The sequence below is a fragment of the Myotis myotis genome, unplaced genomic scaffold (assembly GCF_014108235.1).
Source record: "Myotis myotis isolate mMyoMyo1 unplaced genomic scaffold, mMyoMyo1.p scaffold_m19_p_7, whole genome shotgun sequence".
Taxonomy (NCBI): domain Eukaryota; kingdom Metazoa; phylum Chordata; class Mammalia; order Chiroptera; family Vespertilionidae; genus Myotis; species Myotis myotis.
In genome coordinates this window covers 50,441,934-50,461,366 of record NW_023416379.1, presented here as the reverse complement: position 1 = coordinate 50,461,366, position 19,433 = coordinate 50,441,934, and the positions used below count along the sequence as shown (strand labels likewise).

Sequence of the window (19,433 nt, the reverse complement as noted above, 5' to 3'; positions counted from 1 at the left end):
ATTTTATTCAATACATAATATCTGAAGGCTTTTTAATATTTGTTTCATTTGCTTTGCAAATAGAGTCTTCAGTGCTCATTGTTTATTTTAATAAAAGAAATATGTAAATTATAACCTCTGCTCTCTAGAAATTAACTTTCAAAGTTGCAGGAAATAAGCACACACATATTAATCATACAAGATTCTCGATTTTATGTTATGGTTATTTTTATTTTTTGTTTGTTGGTACTTATAGTGAACAAGAACTTCAAATAAGGCATTAAAACACAATTGGAGACATTTTACAGAAAAATGAAACAGGTTCTAAGAAACTATTTTAAATCAAATTCAGTAGTGTTAGTTGGTCTAATGAAATGGGAAATGACATTAAAAAAGAAAAGATAGATAAAAAATAAATATACCAAAAGTAAATGTCTAAAGAAGAATTCAAAATTCTATTATTAGAATTATAAAATAGTATATGTCCACTCTTTTTAAATCTCCATGTGATTACTCCTGTCTTGGTAAAGTTGTCCACTGCATCCACCTTCTGGGGCTTCCCTTTACATGATAAGAAAGACTAAAGCATTCCAGGCAGGCAGCCAACCACAGGCTTGATTCAACGAATGCTGCCTTAGAGTAAAAACTGAACTAATTCCTCTAAGTATGGTTAATCAAATAGCAAAGCATCATTGTCATATCTCCATGCCTATTTAATATAAGTTGAACTCCTTGCCTGGCCAGTGTAGCTCATGGGTTGAGTGTAAACCTATGAACCAGAAGGTCACAAGTAGGTTCCCCGTCAGGGCACATGCTCAGGTCGCTAGCTCGATCCCCAGTAAGGGGTGTGCAGGAAGCAGCCAATCAATGGTTCTCTCTCATCATTGCGATTTCTCTCTCTCTCTCCCTCTCCCTTCTTCTCTGAAATCAATCAATAAATTTTTTTTAAAAAAAAGTTGAACTCCTTAACAACTGAAAATTAATAATAAAGAACTTCATACTTAAAATTCTACAGAATTTGGCTTTACACTGTGTATACATACCTATATATAATTGTGTTTCCATTTCATTATCTTTAATTACTATCATTTATTGCTTAACTTAACCTTGATTTTCTCCCAGGCTACAGTGGATTTAACTCACCCTAATTTTCATTAAGTGAGCCTCTATAATGAATCCAGTATGCTTCAATGTAACCAGTGAACTTGGTCTTAAAAGTCCTTGCTATAGGCTTCAATTCAACCTTTGATCTTGATCTGAAAAAGAAGACCATTAAATGTTTACAGTCTCTTTGGTGAAGATCACATTTGTCCTTGGAATTACTCTGCTTTTTTCTACCTTCTCCTTTTCCAGTACGTTACAAAAGAAAAAAGAAACAAAAGCCATATGGTAGTGTGGCAGCATTGTTGTTAAAAAATCCGATGCTTCCCTCCTACCAATGAACATTTCCTGCGAATTGATCTTGGGAGTTGAGTTTTCTGTATTAGGAGCATTTTGTCAGATTTCTTTCTTTTTTTTCTTTCTCTATTATAGAGAACTAGAGGCCCAGTACATGAAATTCGTAAACCTGGTGGTGGGGGGGGGGTTTCCCTCAGCCTGGCCTGAACCTCCTCGCAGTCTGGGAGCCCTCAGGGGATGTCAGATTGACGGCTTAGGCCTGCTCCCCCTGGGCCTAAGCCATAAGTCAGACATCCTTAGTGCTGCCACAGAGGCGGGAGAGGCTCCCGCCACCGCCACTGTGCTCGCCAGCTGTGAGCCCAGCTTTTGGCTGAGCAGTGCTCCCCCTGTGGGAACACACTGACCACTAGGGGGTAGCTCCTGCATTGAGCATCTGCCCCCTGGTGGTTGGTGTGTGGTCATAGCAACTGGTCATTCCTCCATTCGGTTGATTTGCATATTAGCCTTTTATTATATAGGATGGCAACTTAATGGTTTTCTCTACCTAAAGTCTGTCCGTCTGTACTAGTAAGTCACATAAATTTCTAGTCTGGCCTATCAGTAAGATTCTTTTCTAATATATAAATATAAAGTTATAGAAATCTCACTTTAAACTATAACTTTTAAAAATCCATATCAACTAGGTATTAAACATTTTTACAATAGAAATAGAAAATGGTTTTTCCTTATACTCTCAAATTGATATTTTTAACCATTCTATAGCAAATTGATCCTTAAATGCAATTAGTCACACACAAAAAATCTGCTTTTAAATCTGCTTTTATATACTCATTTTTCTACTTGAGTTCCTCATAATAGATTATCATGCTTTATTATAACACTTTTACTTCCCATGTACTTTCAAGTCTATTATGCAATTTTATGTAAAGCACTTCGGATAGGTAGGTATAGAAAGGTCATTTAATCCCCATTTTATAACTGAAACAAGAAAAAGAGTATAGAGAAGCTAAATGACTTGCCCAAGGCCATGTACATCTTTGCTGTAATTCTGTACAAGAATGACTTTGGAAGAACCAGGCACCAGTTCAGACAATGCTTAATCTAATCCCCCAGCAGTTGAGACTGATGGAAAACTAAAAAAAAGCTAAAACTAAATATTTTATAGAAAATTAACCTTGTAAGTTCATAATTTAATAAAAATGACTAGAGAAGTGCCTTTCTAAGCATTGTCTCTCACTTATAAACAAATGATTTAAGGGGAAACAACAACAATCTGTGGTTATAGCAGATACTGAAACAGCACAAAAGATGACTAACAACGCAAAATGGTATTTGAACATCTTGGTCACATAAAACTGCTTAATTGTACTCTGCATATACTAGTATATCATTAAAGTTATGTGATGCTTTTTTAGTATTTAATTTTAACAAAACTGAGTTTGTTTTCAACTAATAATAAATCATTTATGTTAATTTAGATAGAATGCTAATAACCCTTTACTATTTCATCTGTATTTCACTCTAAAGTCAGAAAATAAAATAGCACCCATCTCTCTTTTTATACAGCATATTACCTGCATGCTTTATTTCAAAAACAAATCATAACAATTTTATTGCAGCTGAGAGATTAGATGTCAACTTTTTGTGTGTATCAAGATTCTGGTAAGAAATAGGTCCAGAGCTGGGTGGAGTTTACAAGGAGATGACTTCCCCAGGGCTGGTTTCACAGAATGAAGTGGCCTAAGTAAAGGTTCAATAAAGATGAGAAAAAGAATCAGTAGTTACATAATAGTTTTAACTGAAATGTTTTAGAATTCTTGTTTACCTTGAGTAAGCATGAAACATGAATCAAATTTGGAAAAGTAAAGGAAATACAGTATGTGATAAACATAGGATAAAGCTCATCATTATTTTTAGAATGTCAAAATACTTCTTGTTCCTCTTGCTACCTTTCAAAGCCCTATGGGAACTTTATATGTAACAAAATTCAAAAAGGTTTAGGTGGGAGGAAAATCTTGAAACTCATCAAAGCTATCACTAACTGCTGAACACTCTAGAGTTTAATAATACCACTAAGTTAAATAAGAATCCTAGAAGATTTAAATTTGTTCATTTAAATATTTTGGTGTCATTAACCATTAGATGTTAATATCTAGTTAGATATGGAGCTTGAAGTCTTTTTGGATTGACAGAATAAAAAAAATAATCATGTAGATAATTAAATATTAAAAATTGTGATTAGGCTATAGAGAAAAACTTCAAGTGCTAGAAAAACATAGGACATATAAACTAATCTTGGCTGAGGAAACAGTAATTTTAGAGGCAAAGAGGAGAGAGGGATGAGGAAAGGCAGAGTGATCAAGAAAACTTTGCAGTAAAGGGAAAGCATATATACAGGGCCTATATTTATAAGGGATCTGTGTTTGAATCATCTGAAGAATCATAAGAGATGAGTTTGGAAAGAGTTATAAGCAGGTTGAGTGGGAGAGTCAGATTTCATGTTTAAAAGTCACTCTGTTTTCAATGAGGGCACAAGTATAAGTGAGGAGACTAGCTAGGTGCCTCCGGTAATAGTATACATGAGAGAGGATGCTATTTTAAACTAGGAGAGGGGGTTAATCCAGAAGGATTGAAATAATTCTTTTTTTGTGGCATTTCGGAGGTGTTTGCCTGCTTCAGGATGAAGCTGAAGATCTCTTTCCCATTCACTGGCTGCCAGAAACTCATTGAAGTAAATGATGAACACAAACTTCATACCTTTTATGAGACGCGTATGGCCACAGAAGTTGCTGCTGACGCTCTGGGTGAAGATTGGAAGGGTTGTGTGTTTCCGATCAGTAGTGGGAACGACAAACAGGGGTTCCCCACAAATCCCAATGTCTTGACCTATGGCCATGTCACTCGCTGCTGAGTAAGGGGCACTCCTGTTATAGACCAAGAAGCACTGGAGAGAGAAAAAGTACAAAACTCTTCAGGGTTGCATTGTGGATGCCAATTTAAGTGTTCTCGAGTTGGTCATTGTACAATTAGGAGGAAAATATATTCCTGGCCTCACTGATATTACTGTGCCTTGTGGCATGAAGCCCAAAAGATCTAGCAGGATCTGCAAACTTTTCCATCTCTGTAGAGAAGATGTTGTCTGTCAATATGTTGTGAGAAAGCCCCTCAACAAAGAGGGTCATAAATCTAGGGCCAAAGCACCTGAGATCATCATCCTATCATTCCATGTGTCCTGCAACACAAACGTTGGCTTATTGCTCTGAAGAAACAACTTTACTACAAAAAATAAGGAAGAGGCCGCAGAATATGCTAAACTTTTGGCTAAGAGAATAAATGGAGGGCAAAGGAAAAAACCAGGAACAGATTGCCAAGAGATGTAGGCTGTCCTCTCTGAGAGCTTCAAATCAGAGTCCAGTCAAAAATGAGATTTGCTAACAATAACAAATAAGAACAAACATAAAAAAGGATTGAAAGAAATTTATTTTTAATCTATATTGTACTTTTTTTTGACAAAACTGGCTTCATAAAAAAATAAAAATTTTCTTCCTGGAATACATGCAAAAAACAAAACAAAACAAAAAAACAAAAACAAAACTTTACAAAAAAATCCCTAAAAATAAAAAGAAATTTTAATTCTATAAAATTAGGAAAATGTGACATATACTTACTATAAATTTTGAAGTACTTCCTTAAGATATTATGAATATGGAATGATATATTTTTAAAATCATGGGTGGCTTACTCCAAATTTTCATTTATAAGCAACTTTTCACTTCTATGTTCTTTTTTCTACCAGTTTTTATGTGGGATGGAGGCAAAAACTGATGTTAGAACTGTGGATGAAAAGGGGCCACCTGCTAACCTGACTAATCAGGGTAGGCCTGCATGGCGGCCTTGCAAACACACAGACCTTAAGTAACCACAAAGGATAGTGTGAAATTAAAACCTTTTAATTAAAGAGCTGTTTATAGTGGGTAGTCATGTCCTAGGCCAGTATCTTCCCTGACAGAGATCAACTTCCATATTTACTAAGCCTATTGTCTTTTTGCATCTAAGATAACTTCCCTTTTCCCTGACCTGTGGGGCACAACGAATGGTGCCAGTGTGCAGACCACAAAATCCCTCATTGTTATTGCTATTTGTTAATTGTTGACGGTTAACTATCTTACGCCCACTTGTGTAAAAGAAGCATTTTACTTTTTATCCAATCCCAGAGGTTTTCCTGCTTTGCTTTCTCCCACTCCCTAATGTATCACCAATGGATTTCATGTAACCCACTTACCTCTCCTCCTTTGATGGTAATTTATAAAAATAAATTCTTTGGAGCATTATCCCAATTTGTTGCGATTCTGCTTACTGGCAATTATCGACAGTTTGGCTCAAATAAACTCACAAAAATTCTGTACAGGTTTGAATATTTTCTTACGTTAACAGAGCCAATACATTTACAAATGCATTAGAGCTCCTTTGAAAAAAAAATAATATTAGTCACCAAGATTTGTCATTTCATCCAAAGCAGAAAGTCTAAAGTTACAAGAACTTTGTGTTGCTTCTTTCAAGGACAGCGGGTTCTCTGTCTACAAGTTGCCAGGCATCTTTCCTAAACATGAGGACTGTCTCCAAAGTAGGGAGAACCTTTCTTCTCACCTCTTTTCCCTGGCTCAGTGCATCAGGACTCTACATATAGGCGTTACACATAAGCGACCAGCTACAGCTCATCATGTGAATAGAGCTGTGGTAAGATTGAACAGAGATGGTGCCCAGTAAAGAAGGCTTTTTGCATGACAACTTAAACACAGGGAAGAGCTCTGTAGAAATGAATTTTCTTCTTGAGATTGTCTTTCAGACTAATAGATCACAGAGCTGATATATGCAAATCTATATCAACCAAACTTTCAGATTAATAACTGAAATAATAATTCAGATTTACTTGGCCGTGTTTGAAGTATCTTATCTGTTTTGCTCCTCATGAAAGTGCTATGAGGAAATCAGTATTATGATTCTTATTTGATAGAAGTGAAAACTGAGGCAGAGAACAATTAAGTAAACATATATAGCCACATCGATAGCTAATGGTGGAGTAAGACACTGAATCCAGTGGTCTGGCCTGAGCCCATACTCTCCACCAATATCAGAAAATGTCTTATTGGGGAAGGTTCAAAGGGCATCCCAGCAAAAGTAACAAAACAAAATGTGCATGTGGCGCGGAGGAGGGGAAGAGTGCAGGATAGACTGAAGTAGATTTCAAACAGTTTTCGGTAGTGGAGTGGGAGAGGAATCAATGAAAACATGAACTCAATGAAAGAAAAATCTCTTATTGGTTAGGGTTCTCCAGACAAACAGAACCAGGAAATTAATTATAGGAACTGACTTACATGATTATGGAGGCAAATTCCTACAATTTGTCTTCTGCAAGCAAGATAACCAGGGAAGCTTGTGGTATAATTTGATCCAAGGCTAAAGGCCTGAGAACCATGGGTTGGCTGATATAAATCTCTGAAAGCCTGAGACCCACTAATCCTGATGTTCTGAAGTTTGAAAAAGGGCAGAAGGTGACATCCTGGTTGAGAGAGAGTGAGAGAGAGAGAGAGAGAGAGAGAGAGAGAGAGAGAGAGAGAGAATGTTTGCCCTTCCCCAGCCTTTTTGTTCTATTCAGGCGTGCAACAGATTAGATGTGCCCACCACATTGGTAAGGACAGATCTCTTTACTCAGCCTACTTTAAAACAGAAATAATGTTTTACCAGCTATCTGGGTATCCATTTGCCCAATCAAGTTGATGTATAAAATTAACTATCACAGAACCAATTCAAAGATAAAAACACAAAGATTTTATTGAGAGCCAAAATTTAAGCTGACAGAGATAATTAACAGGTTTGAACACAAAGTTTAAAATATTAAAAGCCATACTTATCAAATCAGTGCTGAAGAGGTTTGTGAAAGGCTCTTGCAGAATATAGTGAAAAGATGAGAGCTTTAGAAGGATCAAATTGAGGTTTGATATTCTAATAATTCTTATTTTAGTGAGGTAACAGAACAGATGATATGCCATAGAAACAATATTCCGAGATACAACAGAAAGAGGGTTCGCTGAACTGAAGAAATATCTAAATATGTAGATCTTAAGGACTTATCATACATGAGGTAAACAATATTAATAAAGATCTGTCTTTATTAAGTTTACCTATGTTATATAAAATATATACACATATGTTGACAGTTTTAAAATTTCAGGAAATAAAATATCTTATAAGTACTCTGGGAGGAAGATAAGGAACAGATTACTTAACTAGGAAGAAAAATAAAATTGTAAAAATAAGTGTACATATTCAAGTTCTGCAGAGCCACTCTTTAAAGAACTATCTTAGACACCAGAATGATTGAGCCTTTATCCAAGGGATATCTCTTCAGAGAAATCCAAAGAATTTTGGGAAGGACAGTGTGTGACATCTCATAAATCAGGGAAGAAGAATTCTTCAAGTCTATTGCAAAAGATTTTTTGAGCCAACATTCTAGTTAGATTATCTTCTTATTTATGGGACATGCTATTCAGGCCAAATTCTAACATTCAATATTTACAGGAGGTTCCCAAGGGAGATAAGAAGGTGCTTTCTATTGTAACTAGAGCAGAGTGTGGCAGAACTGCTTTGTGTAATAAGTTTGTCAACAGGACATACAAGAAAGAAAGTAAAGAAGTGTACTCACAAAACATGGAGTTGCCTATTTCCATTCTATTAAAATCAGTAGCACCTAATAAAATTGCTTACTTTATAAAATGTTTACAAATGCTTACTACACAAGGACTGACTCAAAGAAAATACTTTAAGCAAATGTTAAGTGAATCAACGTGTGCTTAGATCTATGAAGAAAATAGGAAAAGGCACCAATGAAAGGAATTTATTTTCTGCTCCATCATCTTGGGCTGTGAATTTGATTCCATTGTTGACTTTCCTGATTTTTTTTCCATCCCAAACTCACGTGAGCATTCTTTAAGTTTCTATGGTTATTCTTCCTCTACTCTTTATATATTATCTTTGGTACATATTTTTACAGCTTCCACCATTACAATTATAGACACACACACACACACACACACACACACACACACAGATGAGTATGTGCTCCTTCTGATCTAAATAACCATTGGAGATTTCCATTTGAGTATTTTACTATTAAAATAATTTGTACATTTCCACAACTTCACTTTTTTGCTTTCCTTATCCCCCACCCTGTCCATCATCAACTATCTACCACACATATGCCATTAGAAACATTCCTGTTTCAATGTTTTTAAAATTATTATACATTTAAGAAAAAAATCTGCAACATTTTCTTGTCCTTCTTTCCTAAAAGCAACCAAGTAAAGCAATGATTTAACTGGATTTTTTTTTTTGTGTGTGTGTATGTATGTGTGTGTGTTTCTTCCCATCATCACTATTTTGCATTAACCTACCATGAGATCCCTTTGGTTAGAAAAACAACTTTATGGCTTTTAGTCTCTAGGCGTTCCAATGGATCTCAAAAGGACAGAGTAGCCCTCTAATCCACTGTGTATTTTCCTGAACAGAAAACGAACAGAGTCTATCCCATGCATCCGGACCACATCCCCACCAGGCCTTCACCCGCGGGCCCCATTTTCCTTCCCAGTCGGCCCCATCTCAGTACTCCTTAGAAAGAAGTCTCCTCTTTGTCCCTTAAGTTCTTGTGACATTCTGACTTTATGAGACTTCTACGGGACAAAGAAGCAGCCTGCTTAGCAATGAGCTTGTCACATAGAAAGCCTTTAATTAAGGCTAGCTTTTATTTTTCCTCAGAGTAGTGCTAAAAGGACTTTGATTGTTGTAGGCTTGTTTCCTCCACTGATTTGTTGCCTGAGGTCATGTCTTATATTTTACCACTATGGTTTCTTACTGAGCACATAATAGAAGTTTATTTGTTTTCAATTTCTTATTGTTATAAAAGGATCTAATTAGATGAATTTAAATGTGATTAATTTTTCGATCCTCTAGCATATAAAATTTAAAGACCTAACGGAGGTGACTTTTAATTTCCCAAATAAAATTAAGTATTTGTTATAAAAATATACATATATAAAACACATGCATATTATATATATAGTATATACATGTATATACATTATAGAATATATATCATATATGTCAATATTTAATTATACATTCCCATTTAAGATTTTTCCCTTTCAATCACTTTTTATTACTATTTTCACTTAAAAAATAAATATATCTCACCCCAAAATACTGAAATGTGGGTTTTGGGGTGCAGACTTCTTCTAGTGGGTTCTTGCCCTACAAAGTTTGAAGAATAAACTCACAGATTAAAGGCTTCTTTAATAACAATTTGGCAGCTTATTGGAAGCATATACAAACTCCATTTGGGCAGTGGAGGTCCCCAAATGGGAAAAACCTGCTCTTTCTCTCTCTCTCTAATGGGAAAAAATCTAAATCCAAAATATCTGTAATCTCTCTTGTCCCCCTTTGTCTCCAGTTTATATACACTGTAGTTCTTTGTTTGAGCCTGACCCTTTCTAATTGGTCCCTTCCTTAATTTAGGACCCCTGTGTTTCCCTCATTGGTCACTCTGCTACACAGTATCAGTTTTAAAGTCCAAAGCCCATGTGGTGGTTCCCTCTTTCTCTCTCCTTATCTTGCAATATTCCTCTATCCTCTGTGAAAATATGTTTCCCTCTCACTGATATCCTGTGACTTTTCCTTATCCTCTGTGAATGTATGTCTTCCTCCCCCTTATCCTGTGGCCTTTATCCTTTTGTACAAGTAAGATAAGCATTTTGGCATCTCCAAGCCCCCATCTATCAATTCCTCTCTCATGGACCCTCTTTATTCCCTAAACCTGCCTATATTGTCTCTAAAAGTCCTTTCAATACATGTTTTCAAACAAATAAAGTAAAAATGGGATTAATCTTTCTTAGAGATTATAAACTAAATTCATGTCCACACTAGAATATTTTGATTTATAACTGAATTCAAAAAAATAGATCATAAACATACATTAAGTAATGAGGAAGAGTCTAAACAGATATCATAAAACTCTAAACCCTTAAAAGTCTAATGACTATACAAGGCACTTCAGAGTAGATAGATATAATCATACAATTACATTGATGGGCCTTTAAAGTGCATCATAAACATTGAGAATAAAAGAAAAACAGCAAAAATATTGCATCAACAGTGATTAATGAGAACCAAAAGGCACTGGAGGACAGCATTCACAATATCATTAGTATGCAAGTCAGCTTCTGAAACTAAGAAATGTAATAAAATAAGAACCATAGGCAAAATCTTTGTGAATGCTACAAAATATAAATAAAATTTTCTATTTATTTTATTTGAGGTATGTTAAGTAATTTCATTTCTCTGACTACAGTTATAAAATAAAACCATCAGCAAGTTATAAGCAGTAACATATCAAGTTATATTTTCCATCACATTTTATGCATTGTGTTGGTATCATATTGTGAATTACTAAATTAAAGAGTACAATGAACAAGTTTTATAAGTTTATGAATTTGTATAGTTTTTAAAAATGATTTTATGCAATGATGGTTAGCTATAACTTAGGAAAATGGAAAACAAATGTGTTGTTAGTGACATGTTGCATCTTACATACCTAGTTTGATTTTAAGGCAGTCTAGTAGAGTGTAAGAAAAATGCAAGTGGATCCACAGGAGAATTATATCATAATTTAATCTTTCTTCTTTACTATGTGACCTTGGGATAGTAATTTTCCTTTTTTGGGACTCATTTTCTTCATCCACAAGATGAATCCATTAGAATGGATGATCTTAGGATTCAATTCTATACAGAATGCCTTATTCTGAAGTAGACAGTGTAGGATAGAAGTTTTGAGTTATAGAAGGTTCTTCATAAAGGATGATTATGAATTTTAAAATGTTGAGAGCTTAAGGCAGACTTAGAGAGCTTATTTATTTATTTATTTATTTATTTATTTATTTATTTATTTATTTATTTATGGTATGTGAGAAAATGCTCACCTGTCCAAATTCAAATGATGGATTCAGAGACAGAAGTATGGCGAAAATGAGACATTTAATACACTCTTGAGAGCGGGTGTCTGTCCCACTGTACAGGCACACCTGGGGCAGGGAACATAGCCTATTTATTTAGTCCCTCCTCCGGTTCCTCATTGGCTGAGTATTATGGGGTCACCTGTTTCCTCATATGTTGCCTAGGTCTTGCTGTCTCCAATTGGGCCATTTAAAAAATTGGGCTGAGGCTTTCACCTCCCCTGTCTAGCTGAGGCAGACACCTCAGAGGTTTCCACCATGATGCTGGCACACAGTGCACAGTTCTTTGTTCCTCTTCCCTCCTCTCTACATTCTGTTTGCCCTGGGGGAAATTCAGCAAATTCCATCAAAAGTGTCCACGCTGGCTATAGATCACAGAGGTCCATTTCCTACAGTATGCATGATTTTTAAAAATGAGCTACATGAAAACACTTTAAAACAGAATGTTTGAATAATTAGATCTGCAAATGTTGAGCACACAGTCCATCATCTGAGTTCTCAGCTTTAGATGATGGAAGAGAGTCTTTTCTTGTAAAGTGAATGTAATATTACCTACCTAGCAAGGTCACTGTGGAAAAAGAAGTAAGATTCTAAATCACTTAGCACAGTATTTAGCACTTATTAGTTCAACAAATAACATTATTATAATTTTTATGAATTAATAATAAGAAAAAGAAAAAATTCATTTGGAGTTCAAGTCTTCCATTTTTTTTTTTTTTTGTAACTACTAGAGTTTTGGTTATAGAATCAATGTTACAGAATACAAATGTGATTTGCTGTAGATTTGTGTTTTATTATGATTAATCTGTAATATTGAAGTAGAAACCTAATCATCAGGATAAAATTGATAACTGAACAAGGGGTACATAAGTCTTAAATCTGCATAAATATTAGAGGAAATTGTGATACTATGATAGATTTTATGAAAAGGATATAACTTTGTCAACTAAAGATCACAGGATAATATCTCTCTTAGGTAATTATTCTCCTGGGGAGTCTGTCCCAGTACCTTCAGGATTTTGTTTTAGTTTCTAATGTATAGTATTTTTTATATGATTCAATTATAAAATAAGAGAATTCTCTAGAATTTAAATATAGGAGAACAATTCATAGTTATTCAACTGTAACACCTTTTATACTTCATAAAGAGAAAATGTGAAATGGCGAAGGGTAATGGGTCAAAAGAACTTTTGAAGAGTTTCTGATGCCTGAGGACTTTTATTTCTGTGAATCATATATTGTTCTGGTTCTTGCTTTTCTGTGTCTAATTTGCATTGTGTTCTGTGCACCTAGTTTTTGCTCCTCATCCTTCATTATCTGAGTACCAGTGCATTTTGGCATACTTCTCTCCTGCAATGCCCTTCTTTCCCTTGGATCCCCTCTATTGTGCCAAATTATGATAAGTTGAAAGAATTTAGGTGCTCCTGTTACACTGGGCAAATGAATAGCTTAAAGGAAACCACACGCCACTAATTGCCATATGCCGTGTTTTAGTTCACTAAGTTATGGCCTAACAGTTCATACCATGAAACCTCTTGAGTCTCAATTGCCTGAGGTTGCTTGGCATGAACAAAAAGAACAGAGAAGCTTAAAATACCCCCTGAAAAACTCTCAAATCCACATTTTTCTAATAAGCCCATGCCCTTACACTTAGTCACACCATTAAACACTTATTTTCATCTATTCTAGCATTTAATTGTCAGCTGCTTCTTTTTACTCTTTTTCCCCCATTTGGTTTTCTGGAGACATGGAGATTTATAAGAAAACAAAGGAATAAATAAAGCAATCTCTCACACATGGAGCATTATGAGAAGCAGAGGTGCACAACAGTTTGATTAGTCTTTCAAAAGTCCTTTACAACTAAGAAAGGAGTCGCATGGCATCACTACATCAGCTTACAATAGATTTTCTTTTCTATGTATTAATGATACCTGTCAAAAGATTTTTAAAAAGAATATGACTTTATAATTCAAATGTGCTATTATGAAAATTTTCTATTTAGTGATATTCCCTTGAATAAAAATTCTACAAGATCAGGGGTTTTATATGTTTGATTCTCCCATGTCCTTTGAATAGTGAAAAAGGAATGGAGAAATAGTTGATGGTCCTCATGTTTGCAGTAGGCTAAAGAAAAGTGAATGCTAAATCAACACCGACACACATACCCACACATATGTACATACATGAACTAACACACAGCCATGATCTACAGAGCTTGAGTGTGAGCACCCAGATATCTGTTCATGCACAAAGCAAAAGACAGAAATTTAGAAAACAAGTAATTTGAATTCAAAGTTAATAATTTATACAACTTGATCAAATTGAAGGAAAAGTAGACAAACTCTCCATATTAGTAAACATTCTTACTGGTGATATATTTCTTATCTTAAAATCAAATAAGAACCCTTCTTTTCAAATGGCTTTGGAATATTGTAATGTTACCATATAGTAGGCCACAGGAAAACTACCAAGTCAAAGTCCAACAAAGAGACACATGTTTTCTGATAAAATTCAATGAAACAAAATCAATTATATATATATATATATATATATATATATATATATATATATATATCCCTAATATGCAAATAGACTGAACAACAGAACAACCAAACAACCGGTCGCTATGACGTGCACTGACCACCAGGGGCACGTGTGGAACATGGCAGGTGTGGGCAGCCGGTGTCAGATTGTGGAACATGGCGGGCATCAGCCGCGGTGGGATGGTGGAACAGGTGAGCCGGGGTGCCAGACCAAGGCAGGGCACCAGTTGCTGTCATCAGGGCTAGCCTCTGGAGGTTACTGAAAACTCTTTGCTTCCACATGCTGTGGTCCCGCTGGGCACTTGCACCTGCTGCTGGCACCAGAGCTACCACTTGCAGCCACTGCCAGTGCCGGCCCCACTTGCACCTGCAGCTGGTGCCGGTGCCTGAACTGCCGCCGCTCACACCTGCTGCTGGTCCCTATTGCTGCCATCAGTGGGTGGGAGCGGCTGCCAGCCCCTTTCCCCCAAGGGCATCTTCACCTCCCTCTGCTCCTGAGGGGCCACTGGGGCCGGCAGCTGCTGCTTGCACCCATTGTTGGCACCAGCCCCAATTGCTCTGCACTGTCAGAAGGTGCAAGTGGGGCCGGTGCTGTCAGCATGTGGGAGCAGTGGCAGTGGAAGCAGGGCTTCCAGCAGACAGGGGACCGGGAGCCACGGCAGGAGGGGCTGGGCAGGGACATGGAGGATGGGCCGAGACCCACCTTTGTGCCCACCGCAGCTGGCCCACAGTTCCTTTAAGGTGCACAAATTTGTGCACTGGGCCCCTAGTACAAAAATAAACAAACAAATAAAACACATAGTTTAGGATGAACGTAATCTCTATCATTTAAGCTATGTTTGGATTAAGAAGACTATCAAAACCTAACTTTTGATGTGTATAAAATTTATATTAAACACATTATAATTCAAAAGGTTCTTTTTGCCGTTGTTGTTTTAGAAAACCTTTTCCAAGTAAAAACCAAAATTCAGAAAATTTAGGTTAAAAAGAATTTTAGCTACATGGAAACCAAAAGTTTTTAAATTAAATATTTAAATACATACATACATAAAGTCAAAACATAAATGACATCCTGGCCAAATTGGTCAGTTGATTGCGACATCGTCTGGTACACCAAACAATTTCAAATTTGATTCCTCATCAGGGTACATACTTAGGTTGTGGGTTTAATCCCCATCAGGAGGCAACCAGTAAGTTTCTCACATTGATGTTTCCCTCACTCTCTCTCTAAAAAAATCAATAAAGTTGAGATAAAAACAAACACAAATGGCAAACTAGGAGATATTAATGTAATACATAAATGTATCATATAAGGTCTTTTAAGTAGTAAGAAAATCAACATACAAATTAAATAATGAGAAAATAATATGAGCAAGCAGTTCATGAGTAAGAAAATAGGAATGGCTTATAAACATACAAAAATAAACCTAATTTAGTCATAAGTTTAAAATGCAACTTAAAGTCACAAGACCAGTAAATTTTATTTGTCCATTTGACAAAGATTATAATACCTTTTAACTATTAATAATATGTGTATGCCCTAGGTGGTAATAAAAAAGGAATCTAAAGCCTCCGGTAAGTATATCTATAACAGTCAAGCTTTGGTGTAACAATTCATTATTATAATTTATCTTGAAACTATGCACGTGCAAATATACATTTGTACATTGATATACCGTATAAAAATTATTTTTAACTGTCATCAATGAGACTAGGTTTGGGGGAAAGAGGGAGATTCTAGTGTATTCTCGGTTACCAGTTTAAATGTTTTTTTATTTTTTATAAGTGACTGCTGTATTGTCAGGATATAAATACAAAATTAAATGAAGCATATACACAAGTCAGGAAAAAAAGAGTAAACAATAACTGCATTTTGTGTGTGTGACAAACATTGAAAGAGCATGTATGCAATGGATTTCAGGGTGAAGGTTAGGTCAATGTAAACTCTGACTTGACCAGGCAGTGGGAAATGGGCTCATCAATTGGAGTAGCTGAATGGAAATGGAATTTCACAAGCTATTTAAATAATGTGAGAAAAATTTGAACATTATTCTCCTCACCAAAGTACATGTACAAACACACACACTTATGATGTTTTAAGCACAGAAAAGACATTTAATCCAAATTAATGAACAAATATTTATAAAATCATATTTTGTGAGAAGCTATAAAGATGTCATTCAAATAAGAGAAGAATGTGATTAGATGCCTTCCTTTCCTCTGCCCATGTTTAAACAGGAAACAAGAATGACTGAAGTTGACTAATACTGGCCAAGAGGATTTCCCATGCTAAACAAGCCTCTGACAAATGGCATATCTCTCAAGGTAGATAAATCTAGATCCAACGTTAGCAGGCTCAAAAACCATCAGCCCATCTTTATCTTTAATGGTTCCTATATTCACCAGGAATGTGATTTTATTCAGTTGAATGCATTTAAAGGATAAACAAATAGGCATGAACTGAATCTTAAAAGAAAAGAGCAAAACAAAAAAAGAATCATTCTTGATTTTTTTATGTAACATATTATTTTCTTGACCTTCAAAAGAATATATGCCATATGCTTTATACAATGTAACTGCAGAGACCAAGTTCTTAGTAAATAAAAATAAAATAAAATAATGGAAATAAGATGACTTCTAATTTTTTAATTAGAGAAGCTCAGAGTTGAAATATATTTTATCTAATTGCCAGATGTTATAATTCTCTCATTAAGAGTTATTTAGTGATGACCTACAATCGGGGCCCTACATGTTATACTATAGAACTACATGTAGCTCATATTTCATAGACTATATTTATTCCTAGATTCCAACAAATACAGAAATTCATTTTTTAAAAAAATATATTTTATTGATTTTTTGCAAAGAGGAAGGGAGAGGGATACAGAGTTAGAAACATCAATGAGAGAGAAACATCAATTCAGCTGCCTCTTGCAAGCCCCCTACTGGGGATGTGCCCACAACCCAGGTACATGCCCTTGACTGGAATCGAACCTGGGACCCTTCAGTCCGTAGGCCGACGCTCTGTTCGCTGAGCGAAACCAGTTAGGGCCAAATACGGAAATTCTAAAAATATTAATAAGGTTTAACATGTGAAGTAATATAAAATTAAGGTATTAGAGTCTGTCATTTAGTGGTTCATTGATTTTCTTATTTACCTAGCCAATATCAATGTATTAATTTATACATTTAAATATTATGAGAGCTTATTACAATTTCAGTAAATAGAATCACTGTGGTTAATAACAGATCAATTCTGTCATTTGTATAACTATGCAGGCAGCCCAGGTGGAATTTCAAAAAGTGAGCATAGAGATGCATAAAAAAGAGAGAACACAAAAGATGACTAGTGGTATCGGGCAAGGAAATAAACGAAAGCAAGACTAACAGTGAAATAATTATGTAATTTTATCAACTACTAATTTTGGAGTTGATGGAATATCCTCCTCAATATCACTTCGTGGTGTATGTGGTCTCTGTTTCCTTAATTATAAAATGAGAATAATCAGTTTTTGTTATCGTTTTTGTTAATAATCAAATAACATATTCTCAAAAATTACTTTGTAAGTATCTTATAGATATTCAATACTTTATAATAAATTTATCATCATCATCACTACTGGGAATCTCTGAATCTTCTCCCTCACTTAAAAATATGTATACTGACGACCACTGAAAGCTTAATTTATTCAGTTCAGCTGTTCCCAACTATTTCTGAGATACTCAACATGGAACAAACTTCAAAGTAAACTAGTGGATTAATTTTTAAAACTTAAATAAAACCCCACAATTCCATTTTTTCCCAATTCCACTCTAAATCCTTCCTAGTCTCCAGCAAATCTTCTGAAGCCTGCTTTTCTACTTATTTGCTTCTTCATTTTTATTGATTCTGATCAAAATGAATGTCTGTTATGTTTATTTCAAGAATCTATTACAAAGCCCAGAACTTCCTAAGTTTGTGAAAGATATTAACTGATAGGAGGAATCGTACCTTTTAAATTTTTCCATATAATTGCAAAAGGAAAATGTTGATCCTTTCTACAGGCCAATTGGCCTGACCTCACTTGTTTCATAGGAAGTGTAAGAGCCTAGTGCCCTTCACTGATTCTTTCTCAGCATCCCAGGAAACAAGCAGTAATTACTGAAACCCTCTTCTGGTACATTTCACACATTAAACAAAACAAAATAAAAAGACCTGATTTATATTTTCAGCACCCTCCTCTAAGATATGTAAACATAAGCTCATAGCTTTTGGACAAAAGTTCAGTCTTTGCTTTAAAATCACAAAATGGTAGAGCTGGCCAAGCGTGTGTAGCATTTTGATTCCTCTTCTTCCAGGTCACCTCTGGTAACCTCTGCCTGAGGTCCTGGCTCAGAGTCCCAGGCAGGGCTTTCCATAGCAGAATGCACCAGTGCTGCTTTCCTGCTCCCCACCTTAACCTGTCAGGAACGATTAGGCAAGATATAAAATGTATTCTCATATGGAGTAGGCTGCCTGCCTCAGTCCCTCAGACCTGGTGTCTCCTCCATCAGAAGCATGTTCTAGGGAGCCTCAGGAGCAGACCGTTCTGCTGGTATTTTTCCAGGGGAATATTCCGGCAGTTTTCTCTGAATTCTCCTCTTTAAAAGCTCTTTCAAGGCTCTGGATTACTTAAGAGAGAAAATTCAAGTAGATAATAATGACCTTCAACACACACTAATCCAGATTTCTATCAAGGCATATATACCCAGGCTCAAGAGTCGACTTCATCGTGTCATTATTCAAGCACTGAAACCTCTTGAACCAGGGAATAAAGCAATGAATTTGTTGAAACATTGACTAGATTCAGACTTTCATTTTTTTTTTTTTATTTCCTAAGGAGCCTTCCTTGAATTATCCCATATCTGCCTGTCTCCCTTCATTTTCTGGGGGCTGATCTTTGACCTGATGTTTGAAATTAGAAAATGAAGAAGGAGAAGGAGTGTTCTTGGCTTCTTGACCCACCCCAAAGTCAGAATAGGCTCTTTCAAGCAGTTTATGTGAATTAGAGAGTTTTGACTTTATAACCACAGAATCTTTTCCCAGATTCTCTATAAATGGTCTGAAGCAACTTACAATTTCTTGGAAACACAAAAGCATCAAACAAAATTATTTAGTTTGTAAATGTTCTTTGTGTATATACTTCATGGACCACAGTGCTTCCATATAGTTATGCATTGATGAGAAAAACTCTACATATTTAGACATACAGTGAATGAGGCTGGAGCTGAACAGCATCAAATCATGCTTTGGTTGGAAAACTTAAATAACAATTTACTAAAAATTAAGAATAAAAAAAACCGAAATGAACTCAGAAAGCAGATAGATGTCGTGATTGCCATGTTTTTTAGTGCCTGTAAAGAAAATACTGCCACTGCTATTGTATATCTATCCTTCTTGGATGAATACTAAGCTTATTACATTTCATTCTAA

General features: G+C 35.5%; 1 pseudogene; it reads left to right on the top strand.

The window, feature by feature from the left end:
• Nucleotides 1–4,057: 4,057 nt before the first annotated feature.
• On the top strand, nucleotides 4,058–4,812 carry LOC118660223 (annotated as a pseudogene).
• The last annotated feature ends 14,621 nt before the right edge of the window (nucleotides 4,813–19,433 follow it).